Consider the following 12,908-nt stretch of genomic DNA (forward strand, 5'->3'; position numbering starts at 1 on the left):
CCGTCTAACCAGGACAGACAGCTAAGTGAATTCTGACAGGTCTCTGGAGGCGCTCAGGGTTAAACAGACGCGTCTCTTTGTAGCCGGCTGTCACTCCTGATGATCCAACACACTAAAACAGACACACTGGCAGATCCACAACACCGGAAACAACAGCTCCAATAACATGACAACTACACTTGTGTGTGCATGCGGCAATAATTACATCAATATGACGCAATACGGGTCTTTGAATCTGAAATCGATATATCAAGGTAGACTGCCATGTACAGTATGTGAACAATACGAAACCACATTATGATAGAGGTTGCCATGCAGTTGCTAAGCAGTTCGGCTTTTTGCCTGTAACTCTGCATTTAATTTATTTACTGCAGCCATGTTGTTGTTATGATATTCAGAGGGCAGTTGCTAGTGTATTTTAAAAGCATCTACTGTAAGTATACGGTTTCGTTGGTATTTTGAGTGTCTCAAGTACAGTTTTCATTGTAAATATGGTTGCTAGGGCATTGTGAGACTTGTGTTTTTACCATACTTATTTGCACTGTAGCTATGTTGTTGCTAAGATGTTTTAATTGGTGTGCACTGTATCTATGCTGTTGCTAAGATGTTTTAATTTGTGTGCACTGTATCTATGTTGTTGCTAAGATGTTTTAATTGGTGTGCACTGTATCTATGCTGTTGCTAAGATGTTTTAATTTGTGTGCACTGTATCTATGTTGTTGCTAAGATGTTTTAATTGGTGTGCACTGTAGCTATGTAGTTGATAGGGTGTTCTAATTGGATTGCACTGTATCTATGCTGTTGCCAAGATGTTTTAATTGGTGTGCACTGCAGCTATGTAGTTGCTAGGGTGTTCTAATTGGTTTGAACTGTAATTATGTTGTTGCTAAGGTGTTTTAACTCGTTTGCACTGTAGATATGTAGTTGCTAGGGAGTTCTAATTGGTTTGAACTGCAAATATGTTGTTGCTAAAGTGCTCTAATTGGTTTGCACGGTAACTGTGTTTGATAGGTTGTTCTATGTGGTTTGCACTGTCACTATGTTGCTGCTAGGGTGTTTTAAATTGTTTACACTGTAACTACGCAGTTGCTAGGGTGTTCTCAATGGTTTGCCCTGTAACTATGCAGTTGCTACTGTGCTCAAATAGTTTTCTCAGTGACTATGTGATTGCTATGGTGTTCTATTAGTTTGCACTGTAACTATGTAGTTGCTAGGGTGTTCTAAGTAGTTTGAACTGTAATTGTCGTTGATAGGTTGTTCTAAACAGTTTGCCCTGTAACTATGCAGTTGCTACTGTGTTCTAATCATTTGCACAATAACTCTCTGGTTGCTAGGGTGTTCTAAAAGATTTTTACAGTAACTATCTGGTTGCTTGGTGTTCTAAATGGTTTGCCCTGTAACTTTCCAGGTTTTCATAATGTTTTATTTTGTTGCTATGATGTTCGGAGTGCAGTTGCTAGTGTATATAGAGTGATTTTTATTTCCTTTGGTGGCAATGCTGTTTCATGTACAGTAGTTTTCCTTGTAAATATCGTTGCTAGGGCATTCTAAGATTTGTGTTTTCATACCTATGTGGTTACTATGGTATTCTACTATGGTAAAACTATGGTATTACTATGGTACTATGGAGTGTTTTTAATTTACTTTGTAGTTGCTATAGTGTTTTAATGGTTTACACTGTACTTATGCTGTTGCTAAGAAGTACTTTTGGTTTGCACTGTAGCTATGTAGTTTCAAGGGTGTTCTGAGTGGATCGAACTGTAGCCATTTAGTTGCTAGGGTGTTCTAAGGGGTTTGAACTGTAGCTATGTAGTTGCTAAGGTGTTCTAAGGGGTTTGAACTGTAGCCATGTAGTTGCTAAGGTGTTCTAAGGGGTTTGAACTGTAGCCATGTAGTTGATAGGGTGTTCTAAGTGGTTTGATATGTAATCATGTAGTTGCTAGGATTTTCTAGGTGAATTAAACTGTAGCCATGTTGCTGCTAGTGAGTTTTAAATTGTTTATAGTGTAACTACACAGTTGCTAAGGTGTTTTAGATGATATGCACTGTAACATTACAGTTGCTAAGGAGTTCTTATTGGTTTGCACTGTCACTATGTGGTTGCTAGGGTGTTCTTATTAGTTTGTATTGTAACTATGTTGTTGCTAAGGTGCTCTAAGTGGTTTGCACTGTAAGTATGTGGTTGCTAAGGATTTCTAAATTGGTTTGCACTGTCACTATGTGTTTGCCAGGGTGTTCTCATTAGTTTGTATTGTAACTATGTTGTTGCTAAGGAGCTGTAAGTGTACAGTGTAACAATGTGGTTGCTAAAGAATTATAATGGGCTTTACACTGTAACTATGTGGTTGGTAGGTTGTTTTCAATAGTTTTCCTGGTAAATATGTTTGCTAGGGCATTCTGAGATTTGTGTTTTTACCATATCTATGTGGTTACTAGGTGGTATCTAGGTAGTATTCAGAGTGTCTTTATTTACTTTGCAGTTGCTAGGGTGAGCGAAATGTTTTGAACTGTAATTATGTTGTTGCTAAAGTGTTTTAATTGGTTTGTACTGTAACTATGCGGTTGCAAGGGTGTTCCAATTGGTTTGCACTGACTATGTGGTTGCTAGGGTGTTCTTATTGGTTTGTATTGTAACTACGTTGTTACTAAGGTGTTCTAATTGATTTGCCTTGTGTGGATGGTTACTTGCTCTAAATGGTTTGAACTGTAACATTGTTGCTGCTAGGGTGTTCTAAATGTTTAGAACTGTAACTATGCAGTTGCTGCTGTGTTCTAATAATTAGCATGGGGTTGCGTGTTTAAATAGTTTGCAAGGTAACTAGGGTGTTCTAAAAGTTTTTACAGTAACTATGTAGTTGCTAGGTGTTCTAAATGATTTGCATGTGTATGTGGTTGCTAGGGTATGTTCAGTGTGTGTGTGTGTGTGTGTGTGTGTGTGTGTGTGTGTGTTTGTATGTATTTTTCAACTAACTATACAGTTTCTGGGGTATTCTGAATGTTTGTGCAACAACTACTGTGTATTATGGCGGTGGTTTTTACAGTCATAATGCAAATGCAATTGTGTTATGAGTATTTTTACATGTATTTAAACTGCATATAGTTACTAGGATGCACTCCGTGGTCTTTACAGTGTTTGTATGTGATGATAACTAGTGTGTTTTATCATGTTTAGAATAATGTATGCAAAGGTATGATGTCTACTGCACAATTGTGCGGCATGAGCTTTGCATTATCGTTGATTACCGATATTTGGAATTTTGTTAAAATCACTACTCCTTCAAATGGAGACTTATTACAGATAATTGTACTCATGCTCACATAATTCATCTTGCCAATGACTGAATGGAGTAGAAACCCAGTGAACCGCTGAGGAAAAGCCCATAGCATCATGGCCATAAATAAATAATGTCTCATAATTTCTTTAAGGAAACGCACGTCTGAAAGACTCAACCTTATGACTAGCATTTTTCCACATCGCTGCACGTCTCGCTGGATAAAGTCACTATGAAACCACAATCCCACAATTCCTTTTAAAGGCAGATGATAGCAGAATATCACTATTAATTTGCCACTTCATGCAGAAGGGATTTTTCTTTTCTCGGAAAACAGACAGAATATCAACAGTGCAATGTTTATGTTCAGGTTTTTCACTTTAAAATAAATGAAAAGAGCGTATATATACATGTTGAAATAAAAAGGAAATTATTGATCCTACACACAGGAGCCTGAGAAAAAAGGTACATGGTGGTAAAAATCATATTCCTTAAGGAATAGCTTTGTACCTTATATGGTACAGAAAAGACCTCTTATAAGACCTCTTATAATGTTCTGTACCTTTTATGGTACAACTGAAATAAAGGTACACAATTGTTCTCATAAAAGGGTACATTAAGTGTTGGACAACTCCTTCTTTATTACAAAATCTATGAAAATAAATATTACTGGAAAGGCAAGTGATTTATGAATAATTTCCAAATTAAAACATGAATTATTACTTAAAAGCATAAAGAAACCCCTAAACAAAATTATTAAGTTCTATAATACAACTGGTAAAACAAAACTATATTGTAAACTAAACATTTAAGGCATTTTTAATAAACATTTGGTAGGCATTTTACGATAGATGCATTTCCATTATTGATATCCGCAGCTTTTGGCGTTTGCTTTCCACTACGCACGTGAGCTGGCAATGATCCTGCATATGCAAAGTGTTCATGCAGACATTTTAGTATCGTAAAACTAATAATACATTGTGCATATCTCCTTACAATACTTTTGCATAATTTTATTTATATTTTAAAATTAAGTAAATTAAATGAACTTTTAAGTGAGTATAAAGGTATTGTGTGAAAATTGGAGAAACAAAGTTTTACATGGGAGAATGTATTGCTGTAACATTTTTGTGAAAAGTGTTTTGAAATGTTCAGCAAAAAGTACATGTTTTTATTAATGTTAAATTATTTCTTATTCTTTATTGTCAATGGAAAAGCTGCATTTACCCAAAAAGAACCTTTTTGCATTGTTTAAAAATGTATTTGATGTTTTATATTTACTGAAAATAAAATTGACACATTTTGGATAGAGCAAAACAACTTTAAATAGTTCTTGAAGGAACACATTTGACACTGTTAAGGTAGAAAGTGTCTTGGCACTTTACCGGTGCCTTCATGGATAAGGATTGTACCTTTGATGAATGTACTATATTGTATCTGCAGGTTTTAAAAACCAAAGGTACATTTTGGTTTCCCATGGTACAAATAATTTCCTAAAAGGTACAAATTTGTTTCTTTGCTTAAGGTACAATTCTGTCCTATAGAAAGGTACTGCCCCAGTGATAAAAGTTTGTATCTTCTTTGGTAAAATTGACAATTTAGTACCATTTTTTCTTAGAGTGTATGTAATCTTCATATATTGAAGAATACATACAGCTGGCAGCTAGCTCTCTGCAACTCTCCCATGATCACCAACTGAAGCTAAGCAAGGCTGCGCCCGGTCAGTGCCTGGATGGATGGGAGACCGCATGGGAAAGCTAGGTTGCTGCCGGAAGTGGTGTTATTAAGGCCAGCAGGGGGTGCCCAACCTGCAGTCTGTGTGGGTCCAAATGCCCCAGTACAGTAACAGGGACTCTATACTGCTCAGTGACTGCCGTCATTCGGATGAGACGTTAAACCGAGGTCCTGACTCTTTGTGGTCCATCATGGCCTCCTAATATATATATATATATATATATATATAACCTTTAATTTACCCTCGCACTATTTTACTTGTCAATTATTCACGGATGAGGCATCTGGTTTTCCCAGACTGTGATCGGTCAAACATCATAGACTCTCAGAAATACAGATTGCTGAAAAGATTGCAGAAAATGCAGATTTATGGCCACCTAGTTACAAAAGACACGAGGGGAGCATGAGTGACAAAGATGAAGGAAACTACCTTAGGTCAGAATATCACACAAAACAAATGCCCTTTCTAGCAGCAGTGAGGAGATTGTAACTTTTCTTGTGCATCCAGCTACTAGCTCCCTATCTAAAACTTTTTTTAGCATGGGGGGTAATGTAGCCATTCAACTTCACAATCTGTAATTTTGTGATGTGTATTTGCATAATGATGATTGGTACCTTTACTTGGAAGCTCAGATTTGATAATCGTAATTTGTTTGAGTTTGAAGTTTACTGTAGCATTATTACTGGCACCTTACAGATGTTGATCTTCCTTAAAAAGTTTGCTTTGACTGTTGAGCGTTTACGCTTTACCATTGCACACACTTTGTAACATTTTATTTATCAAGTTTGAGTCTCTTTAACACTTATGATTATTTTATTATAAAATATAAGAGACTATAAATATATTTCTGTTGAATATTTTTTGTTTTTGACTATTAAAACATTTTCCTTAGTAATGTTGGTAAATTAAAATAAAGTGGTTAAATAAATTAAATGTATTGTTAAAAATATTCCATAATTTTCAATACTGAATGATATGAAACATGATATTGTGATTTTTTACGAAATAAACACCTTGTAATAAACTGCCAGTACATTTTATTGTTCTTTTACAGACTTAATTCTCTCTATATTATCTATATATTCTATATAAATGTCAACACAATGTCAATAAAAGTCACTTTGTTAAACTGTAGAGTTGAATTTTTAACATCAAAAGTCAACAGAACAGAGATTAATATCAAATCAGATATTTTATACAGTGTGCACCTTTGTTTCTGAGAGTGCATACAGACGGGAGTCCCAATCCAAAGATAACATCTCAGACTATCACCTGCAGAAAAAGCCAACGAAATTACCCAGAGACAAACACACTGACCTCACGCCTCAGAGGCTGACCCACATACAGCGAGGCCACCTCAGTGTAACAAGTGCATCAATTGTGAAAGTCCTAATTAAGATTTAATCAGCTCCTCCAAGTGTTTCCTCGGAGAGCTGGAGCCACACCACTCGAAGACATCTATACTGAAATAAGCCATACAGGTGAACTTACCTTGACCTCCGGCAGCTGCTATCAAAGACAGGATTTATACCAGTAAATACAGTATTAATCTCATCTGTCAATCCTCAGCAGATCAGAATGGGTTTTAAAAAAAAACATGAGCATGAGTCTGCTTTGACCTCTTTGACTTTATCGTCAGATATTATACAACAGAAATGTAATACTTTAAAGCCATCAAGAGTGTGTTTTATAAACAATTCTGTGCATGTCACTTTTTCAATCATGAGTCCTCATAATCTTCAATCAAAACAACTTCCCCTCCCTATCCAGGGACATCCATTCTCTTCTTTGATGAAGTGTCTAGTGGTCGGAGTGTGGGATTAATCTTTCAATGGATGGTGCCATTATTGCTCCAAAAAGCAGGAATGAGCTTCCACCTCACAATAGACACACTCCAACTTTACTTGTTTAAAAAAAACCGTCTTCATCCTTTGGCATTTGAGCTTTTCGAATGTAGAGGGGTTTGTTTGTATGTTTTAGTAGATTTAGGCAACGCTGTGTTTTAAAAATGTGCTATATAAATAAACTACAACTACTACTAGACTACTACTAGTCTATTGCCACTATTAGTCTACTACGACTACTAGTCTACTACTACTGCCACTAGTCTACTACTACTAGTATTTTACTACTACTACTAGTCTAATACAACTACTAGTCTACTACTAGTAGTAGTAGTCTATTACTACTATTAGTCTTCTGCTACAACTACTACTTGCAGTCTACTACTACTACTCTATTACCACTATTAGTCTACTAGTACCACTAGTCTACTACTACGACAAGTAATCTACTAGTACTAATAGTTTATACCAGTACTACTACTAGTCTAATACTACTATTAGTCTACTGCTACTACTAGTCTACTACTTCTACTACTAGTCTGTTAGTACTAGTAGTCTATTACTACTACTAGTCTACTACTACGAGTCCACTACTACTAGTCTACTACTACTACTACTCTATTACCACTATTAGTCTACTGGACCATTTGTCTACTACTACTACAAGTAATCTACAAGTACTAATAGTTTATACTAGTACTACTACTAGTCTAATACTACTATTAGTCTACTACTACTACTAGTAGTAGTCTAATACTACTATTAGTCTACTACTACTACTACTAAATTACTATTTCTACTACTAGTCTATTAGTACTAGTAGTCTATTACAACTACTAGTCTACTACAACAAGTCCACTACTATAGTCTACTACTACTACTACTCTATTACCACTATTAGTCTACAAGTACCACTTGTCTACCACTACTACAAGTAATCTACTAGTACTAATAGTTTATACTAGTACTACTACTAGTCTAATACTACTATTAGTCTACTACTACTACTAGTCTACTACTAGTCTATTAGTACTAGTAGTCTATTACTACTACTAGTCTACTACTACGAGTCCACTACTACTAGTCTACTACTACTACTCTATTACCACTATTAGTCTACTAGTACCACTAGTCTACTACTACTACAAGTAGTCTACTACTACTAATAGTTTATACTAGTACTACTAGTAGTCTAATACTACTATTAGTCTACTACTACTACTAGTCTACTACTTCTACTACTACTCTATTAGTACTAGTAGTCTATTACTACTACTAGTCTACTACTACGAGTCCACTACTACTAGTCTATTACTACTACTCTATTACCACTATTAGTCTACTAGTACCACTAGTCTACTACTACTACAAGTAGTCTACTATTACTAATAGTTTATACTAGTACTACTAGTAGTCTAATACTACTATTAGTCTACTGCTACTACTAGTCTACTACTTCTACTACTACTCTATTAGTACTAGTAGTCTATTACTACTAGTAGTCTACTATTACGAGTCCACTACTACTAGTCTACTACTACTACTCTATTACCACTATTAGTCTACTAGTACCACTAGTCTACTACTACGACAAGTAATTTACTAGTACTAATAGTTTATACTAGTACTACTACTAGTCTAATACTACTATTAGTCTACTACTACTACTAGTCTACTACTAGTCTATTAGTACTAGTAGTCTATTACTACTAGTAGTCTACTATTTCGAGTCCACTTTTACTAGTCTACTACTACTACTCTATTACCACTATTAATTTACTAGTACCATTTGTCTACTACTACTACAAGTAATCTACAAGTACTAATAGTTTATACTAGTACTACTACTAGTCTAATACTACTATTAGTCTACTACTACTACTAGTCTACTACTTCTACTACTAGTCTATTAATACTAGTAGTCTATTACTACTAGTAGTCTATTACGAGTCCACTACTACTAGTCTACTACTACTACTCTATTACCACTATTAGTCTACTAGTACCACTAGTCTACTACTACGACAAGTAATTTACTAGTACTAATAGTTTATACTAGTACTACTACTAGTCTAATACTACTATTAGTCTATTACTACTACTAGTCTACTACTTCTACTACTAGTCTATTAGTATTAGTAGTCTATTACTATTACTTGATATGCAATCAAAATAACTTCCCCTCCCAATCCAGTGACATCCATTCTCTTCTCTGATGAAGTGTTTAGTGGTCAGAGTGTGGGAACAATCTTTTAATGGATGGTGCCAGTATTGCTCCAAAAAGCAGGAATAAGCCTCCACCTCACATTAGACACACTCCAACTTTACTTTTTTTGAAAAACCTTCTTCATCCTTTAGCATTTGAGCTTTTTGAATGTTGAGAGGTTTGTTTGTATGTTTTAGTTGTTGTTTATCTGCTGTGTGATAAAGGGTACAAAGGGAAAGTTTCAGTCCACGTCATTCTCGCTCGAGGAAATCTCGCTCAAAGCAAAGCTGTCCGAATCGTTCACATATAATAGCAGAAGCACTTCTCACAACACAGATGCTTTATACACATGAATACTTGTGTATGAATGTTTCTTACTAACTTTTCTATAAACATAATTTAATTATAACTGTAGATCAATGATGTGAAAATGCGAAATAGCCTATTGTGACATCTGAAATTACATAAAATAAATGAACATATACAGAACCTGACAGTCTCTGAAATGTTATCAATTCTAGAAAAACTACACACAGCATACATTTAGTCCTTATTTGGGCTTAAAAACAATACAACATATAGCCCACAGTCAGTGCAAACCTCTCATCTGTGTCTGTAAACTTCAGCAGCACATGTAACCTATGTTAAAGAGTAATCCTGTCCTTCCCAGTTCATAATAGTCCAAAAGGCGATGATAAACATTGCAGTTCGTTCATGATTTAGGTTGCTGAAACAATTTGCTCCTGTGTTTTGTCGGGCTTCTCCTTTGTGTTTTCGAGCTTCACTCTCGCTCTTCTGAAAGGATCAGATGTCGGAAGCACTCACGCACACGTTATTAATGAGCTTAGGAAGTTCCTTATTTCAAACATAGACGCGATCGCGAGCTCCCTGGAGAAAGTGAAACTGCTTGCACTTTTAGATGGCCTTGTAAAACAATAATAGGACATGGCAGATTTTGTTCTTCTTGGCTTTGTGGCTTTACATCAAGACGACGACAAGGTTTGTTTGAGCTCGGGTCGACCATGGCTCGTTGTTATATGCATATAGTAATACGGTGTAATGTCTCTGCAGTGTTTTTAAAACATGGCGGTTCCTTTGTTTTCATTCTGGCTAGCTCCACGAGCGAGTTACGTTTCTCTGTAAACAAATAGTGTTTAGCTGTGCATCTAGCTCCGCCATTTGGCCCTTTAGTCCCGCTTGGTACTCTTTGCAAAGAGTAACCAAAAAGTGGTACAGTACAGTTCGCTTTTAGACACCTTTTGACAGTAGAAGCGGCTATAAAAGCGTATCGGATCGTACCGTCCAGTACCACTCAGTAGAAACAGGCCATAATATGCAACACGCAATGGCAACACCATACATGACAGTTTGGGCTGCTTTTTCATTTAATTCTATTTTTGACTGATAATTAACACTTACATGATCAAATAAGGATATTAATTTAATATCAAATGACAGTTTTGACTGTTGTTACCCTGTTGTAGCCTATCTCTGTGAATAGAGCATAACATAGGCACAATGTTTTCTTTTTGGGAGAGTAAGTAATGCACAAATTAATGTAAATCCCAGTTTTAATGTTGTCCTGCATGTAACTGTGACAACAATAGATGCTTAATTTAGACTATATTAAATATAGTATATACAGTTGAAGTCAGAATTATTAGCCCCCCTTTGAATTTTAATTCTTTTTTAAATATTTTCCAAATGATGTTTAACAGAGCAAGGACATTTTCACAGAAAATCTGATAATATTTTTTCTTCTGGAGAAAGTCTTATTTGTTTTATTTCGGCTAGAGTAAAAGCAGTTTTTCAATTGTTAAAAAACTAATTTAAGGTCAAAATTATTAGATTATAGAATTATTTTTGATAGTCTACAGAAAAAAACATTGTTATACAATAACTTTCCATATTACCACAACCTGCCTAGGTAACCTAATAACCTAATAATTCTGACTGTACACACTGTACACACTAAATAACCTATTGACAGCACAAAAGTCCTGCAACTGCTACATTCCAACCAATTAGCGGATTAAAAATTGCTGTCACTTTTTATTTGTTTTACATTTAAAATATCAACTTTAGAGGCATGGGCGAGGCAGTGGCGCAGTAGGTAGTGCTGTCGCCTCACAGCAAGAAGGTTGCTTGGTCGCTGGTTCGAACCTCGGCTCAGTTGGTGTTTCTGTGTGGAGTTTGCATGTTCTCCCTGCCTTCGCATGGGTTTCCTCCAGGTGCTCCGGTTTCCCCCACAGTCCAAAGACATGCGGTACAGGTGAATTGGGTAGGCTAAATTGTCCGTAGTGTATAAGTGTGTGTGTGTGAATGTGTGTGTGGATGTTTCTCAGACACGGGTTGCGGCTGGAAGGGCATCCGCTGCGTAAAAAACTTGCTGGATAAGTTGGCGGTTCATTCCGCTGTGGCGACCCTGGATTAATAAAGGGACTAAGCCGACAAGAAAATGAATGAATATCAACTTTAGATTCCTAAAAAGCCACATAAGAAAAAGTGGATATAAATAAAACAAAAATCCCCTATCATCTAGACTCAAATGGCCTCCAGTCAGCAGATCTCAGCTCAACAGAGCACCTTTGGGATGTGCTTGAATGGGAGTTTTGCATCTTGTACATTACATTACACAAAGGACAACAAATCATTTCAATACTGAGCAAAATCTCTGAAAAACAATCCTCACAGCTCTAATGCCAAGAAGAATTAAGGCAGTTCTGACGTCAAAAGGGAGTTCAACACAGCACTAGCAAGGTCAAGCTAAAATCAATTTATGTCACAACAGAGAAGAAAACACTACAGCAACTTCTGTTTCAATGCTGACTTCAAATAAGAAATTTAAGAATGAAACGACAAGGCTGACAATGAATATTTCAGCTCCAAATCCCACTCCAGCTTCAGCTGCAACTGCAAAACATCACCCTGCATTTGCTTTTCTTTAAAACCCTTGCCTGTCTCATCTAGTATTGAATGTTTTGTTAGCGCAGCAGGCTCTCTGTGACGTATTCTAGCATATTCTCTTGGGTTCACCTCTCAATCTGTGTCTCCCAGCGCTGACTTCTCTCAACATTGATGCTCCTGATGGTTGACTTGGCTCCTCTGGGCTTGTCTGTTCCAGCACACTGACTCTGACACCTTCATATTGCACTTAGAAAAATCCAGGGACGTCTTTTCTGGTTACAGAGCAGCAGCCTTTTGGCAGCACATCACCACCTATAGACATCCCAGCAGATTCATCATCTGATCCTGCATTCATGACAACCTACAGATCTCTGCATAACTGTTTTTTACAGCGCACACTCTCAAAACTGTACCTTTAGGGAAACAGTCTGTCACTGAGACTGTGTTATTTACGCCTTGATATTCTTGCTGTGTCCCAAATTGCCTACTTGTACTACGCTCTAAAATAATGTACTTTTTTGTTTATATTTTTGAGAGTGTAACATAAGTTTTTGCAAGCTTTATCACGTACTGCTTCCTCATTCCCTGACCAGTGCTTATTTACATAACCCGCCAATCATCTGGGGCCTCGGAGACTTGAATTGAACTAATACAAAAACACTGCGTCCGGATAAAGCTGTAAATGTGCAGCAAAAAAATTTGATGTATGAAACACTGCGTACACGGAATCCAACACATATTCTCTTTGTTAAAGAGCCCATATTATACATGAAATAGGGTCATATCTTGGTTGTAAGGGTCTCCAACAACAGTCAAATATGCATGCAAGGTCAAAAAACACTTTCATGGTCTTATAATCTACATTTATTTTTACCTAATTATTCCAGCGACTCCCGTATGAATCGTCCAGTGAATCATTTGTTCCCAAACCCCTCCTTAGCGCG

The 12,908-nt window shown here is 36.4% G+C and overlaps 1 protein-coding gene across 3 annotated transcripts in view; it reads right to left on the reverse strand.

Moving 5' to 3' along the window:
* sash1b (SAM and SH3 domain containing 1b) overlaps positions 1–12,908 on the reverse strand; it is a 234,193-nt gene that overhangs the window by 88,139 nt on the left and 133,146 nt on the right. The gene's annotated exons all lie outside the window — the stretch shown is intronic.

Source organism: Danio rerio, chromosome 17, assembly GCF_052040795.2.
Source record: "Danio rerio strain M-AB ecotype USA chromosome 17, GRCz13ab, whole genome shotgun sequence".
In the NCBI taxonomy this organism is placed as follows: domain Eukaryota; kingdom Metazoa; phylum Chordata; class Actinopteri; order Cypriniformes; family Danionidae; genus Danio; species Danio rerio.